We start from the raw sequence: 4,624 nt of genomic DNA on the forward strand, positions 1-4,624 counted from the left end.
TAGCAAAATTTTGAATTCTCCAACCAATCTTGGCCTGTTAGAGTATCTTGGTTGGGTTGCTATGGGCTGGTACGGCCTACTTGATAGGCAATGTTTCAACTCTTGGAAGCTTTCGTGGTTGCTAAGCACTGTCCATGGCCTTCTTGATAGAAATGGCTTATGGTGGCCATGGACTTAGCAACATTTTGAAGTCTCCAACCAATCTTGGCCTGTTAGAGTATCTTGGTTGGGTTGCTATGGGCTGCTACGGCCTACTTGATAGGCAATGTTTCAACTCTTGGAAGCTTTCGTGGTTGCTAAGCACTGTTCGTGGCCTTCTTGATAGAAATGGCTTATGGTGGCCATGGACTTAGCCAAATTTTGAAATCTCCAACCAATCTTGGCCTGTTAGAGTATCTTGGTTGGGTTGCTATGGGCTGGTACGGCCTACTTGATAGGCAATGTTTCAACTCTTGGAAGCTTTCGTGGTTGCTAAGCACTGTTCGTGGCCTTCTTGATAGAAATGGCTTATCGTGGCCATGGACTTAGCAAAATTTTGAATTCTCCAACCAATCTTGGCCTGTTAGAGTATCTTGGTTGGGTTGCTATGGGCTGCTACGGCCTACTTGATAGGCAATGTTTCAACTCTTGGAAGCTTTCGTGGTTGCTAAGCACTGTCCATGGCCTTCTTGATAGAAATGGCTTATGGTGGCCATGGACTTAGCAAAATTTTGAATTCTCCAACCAATCTTGGCCTGTTAGAGTATCTTGGTTGGGTTGCTATGGGCTGGTACGGCCTACTTGATAGGCAATGTTTCAACTCTTGGAAGCTTTCGTGGTTGCTAAGCACTGTCCATGGCCTTCTTGATAGAAATGGCTTATGGTGGCCATGGACTTAGCAACATTTTGAAGTCTCCAACCAATCTTGGCCTGTTAGATTATCTTGGTTGGTTTGCTATGGGCTGGTACGGCCTACTTGATAGGCAATGTTTCAACTCTTGGAAGCTTTCGTGGTTGCTTAGGATAAGAATCCCGACGAGAAAGGTTTCCCGGACTTATAAAAATAACCGATTAGCCCCAAGGACACATCTTCCTTGAAAGGCTAATCATGCACCACACACCACACCACCCATAGGCTTGCAAGCAGCACTCTTGTCGAGTGCAGCAAGCCTATGCTCACATCAACTACCGTACACGTACCACCATAGGCTTGCAAGCAGCACTCTTGTCGAGTGCAGCAAGCCTATGCTCATCAACTACCATACGTACCACCACAGCCTTGCAAGCAGCACTCTTGTCGAGTGCAGCAAGCCTATACTCCACGAACTAACCACTTCACCACCAAGCATGGGTCGCCTGAGAGGATCGATGCGAACGCATCTCTACAACTCGCAGCTCCCAGCCTGTAGTCCCGTCGTTTGCGGGCGGTCGAAGGTGTCGAAACTAGTTGTATCCACGGTCGACGGGAGCACAGCCACCAGGGTTCCCTGTGATAAGGTACTTCCACGTGCAGCGTGCACCCGCCCGTTGCGGCTCAGTCTAGTGCTATAGCGGGGATGAGACGGCAGTGTGCACGGGGCAGCACCGACGGATCTCAGAGGGTTGTTAAGCCCGCTAGCTTCCGATCACCTAATGGGTTTATGATGCGCTATCAGCTCGGATTGGATACGACCTTAGAGGCGTTCAGGCATAATCCAGCGGACGTAGCGTCATACCAAAGTCCGGTCGAACTAGTATTGAGCCAGTGGTCCGTACCTGTGGTTCCTCTCGTACTGCACAGGAATTCCGTTAAGATAGCAGCATACAGCACACACCAGTAGGGTAAAACTAACCTGTCTCACGACGGTCTAAACCCAGCTCACGTTCCCTTGAAAGGGTGAACAATCCTACGCTTGGTGAATTTTGCTTCACAATGATAGGAAGAGCCGACATCGAAGGATCAATAAGCCACGTCGCTATGAACGCTTGGCGGCCACAAGCCAGTTATCCCTGTCCATCGAGCGGGTGATCGAGCGAGGACAACACGCGAGGACGTTTCACCGCACCAACCAGCGGGATCCTCGATGTCTGGTGGTGGCAGCACTGGACGTCAGGAACGCCTTTAACTCTGCCAGCTGGAAGGCGATCGCGGTTGCCCTGCAGAAGCTGATGGTCCCTGCAGCCCTCCAGAAAATATTGCGCAGCTACTTTTCTGAGAGGAGGCTGGTGTACGAGACCAGCGAGGGGCCAGTGCGTCGTACGGTCACGGCGGGCGTTCCACAGGGCTCAATCCTGGGCCCGACCCTGTGGAACGCGATGTACGACGGCGTGCTTCGGCTGGTGCTGCCTGAGGGCGCCGAAGTGATCGGCTTTGCGGATGACGTCGTGGTGCTGGCGAGCGGGACGACGCCGGAGGCAGCGACGGGACTGGCGGAGACGGCGGTAGCAATGATCAGCTCGTGGATGGCGCAACACCACCTGGAGCTTGCTCCGGCCAAGACCGAGCTGGTCATTGTGTCTACGATGAGACGAGACAACACCCGAGTCCCGGTGAGTATCAATGGCGTAGAGAAACTGCCGACCCGCACCTTGAAATATTTAGGAGTTGTCATCGAGGACCACCTGTCGTGGAGGCCACACGTAGAGCAGGCCACGACGAAAGCGCTCCGTGTGGCGCAGGGGATTTCCCGGCTGCTCCGAAATCATGGTGGGCCAAAGAGTGCGAAGCGGCGGCTGCTTGCATCGGTGGTGGACTCCACCCTCCGCTACGCCGCGCCAATTTGGCACGAGGCAGTCCGGCTCCGGGAGTGTTGCAGACAGCTGAACCGTGTGCAAGGACTGTACGCACGGCCAGTAGCTCGCACCTTCATTACAGTGCGCCATGAGGTGGCAACGGTCCTTGCCAGCGTCATCCCCATCGTGCTGCAGGTGACGGAAGACGCTCGCTGCTACCAGCGGCATCGGACGACGGGAGCAAGTCTACGCGAACTGCGCATCGAGGAGCGGACGAGGACAATTGACGAGTGGCAGCGTCAGTGGGACCAGCTAGAATCGGAAAGCCGCTACACCCGATGGGCGCACCGGACCATCCCAGACTTGGCGGCATGGAAGAACCGGCAACACGGGGAGATGACATTCCACCTCGCTCAGATCCTCTCCGGCCATGGGTTTTTCCATGAGTACTTGTGCGTGAAACATCTTGCACCATCCGCCGACTGTACCAGGTGCCCGGGAGTCCCGGAGACGGCCGAGCATGCCTTCTTCGACTGTCCGAGGTTCGCGGACGTCCGGCATGAATTACTCGGTGAGGACGACGAAGCGGCTGTGACGCCTGACAATCTTGTGGCGTTCATGCTTACCAGCCGAGCACGATGGAGCAAAGTCTGCGAGGCCGCTCGCATCATCACCACCACACTCCAACAGGAGTGGTATATCGAGCGGGCCACGAGCGCGCACGACGACATGCAGAGGGCCGCGCAAAGTCTGGACACCGCACACGAGGAGCTGGTGGCCTTACGTAATGAAAGGCGTAATGAGGCTCGTAGACAGTTGACCATTGAGCGAAGAGCTGCGAGGGGGGAAATACCACCAACCCACCCCGACGGGCGACTGCTGACGACGGAGGAGTTACAGGAGCGGGAGGAGCGTCATCGAACAGTCAGGAACAACGTGAGACGCTTCCGCGCGCGGCGAAGACTGCAGAATGAGGAGGCAGTGGACTGTAGAACGTACTTGTGGGCCCTCTTCGGGGTAGATGCATTCGAAGAGGAGGATGAAGATGGGCAATGAAAACAAAGGCCGCTAAGGCGAAAAGAGGCGCGAACGCCCATTAGACTAATGGGAATAACAAGGACGAAGGCCGTTAAGGCACAAAAGAGGCGCGATCGCCCACTAGAAATAAGCTAAGTAAGGGCAGAGGATTCTTCAAATGGCCGCTAAGGCCAAACAAGGCGATTAAGCCTATATAGGCAGTAGGGCCCCCGGCAGTCCATCCCTCGCGGGTAACGGCTGCCGGGGGGGACGTTGCGTTTATTAATCGTATGATTGATTCAATAAACTGTGACACTCTTTAAAAAAAAAAAAAAAAAAGCCAGTTATCCCTGTGGTAACTTTTCTGACACCTCTTGCTAAAAACTCATTAACACCAAAAGGATCGTAAGGCCAAGCTTTCGCTGTCCCAGAGTGTACTGAACGTTGGGATCAAGCCAGCTTTTGTCCTTATGCTCAGCGTGTGGTTTCTGTCCACACTGAGCTGACCTTTGGACACCTCCGTTATCGTTTTGGAGATGTACCGCCCCAGTCAAACTCCGCACCTGGCACTGTCCATGACATGGACCGAATAGTTTGTTCAGATGTCTTCGAGCCGAGCGGCGCCAGGGACCGGGAGCGAAAGCGAGCGCCATAAACGATCGAACGGCGAAAGAACACGCGGACACCGACGTACGCACGCTTGTACCCTTGCGGGCCACGGCGGCGGTCGGCGACCGGTGACAACGCGCGTCGATGATACGACGACACACGCCCCGGTGGCACCTCCCAGCGACATGCTGAACGCTGAACTAGAAACACGGCGCATTGGGCAGCCGCAGGCGAGCCGCCGCTGACACCCCCCGGAGGGAGTGGGCGTACGACCCGGACCTGGGGCCCGCGCTTGTTCCACCCGATC

The 4,624-nt window shown here is 54.8% G+C and overlaps 1 pseudogene; it reads right to left on the reverse strand.

The window, feature by feature from the left end:
* Nucleotides 1-1,312: 1,312 nt before the first annotated feature.
* The window catches only part of LOC128717187 (large subunit ribosomal RNA), a 6,227-nt pseudogene continuing 2,915 nt past the window's right edge, over nucleotides 1,313-4,624 (reverse strand).

The sequence above is a fragment of the Anopheles marshallii genome (genome assembly GCF_943734725.1).
Source record: "Anopheles marshallii chromosome X unlocalized genomic scaffold, idAnoMarsDA_429_01 X_unloc_222, whole genome shotgun sequence".
NCBI lineage: Eukaryota > Metazoa > Arthropoda > Insecta > Diptera > Culicidae > Anopheles > Anopheles marshallii.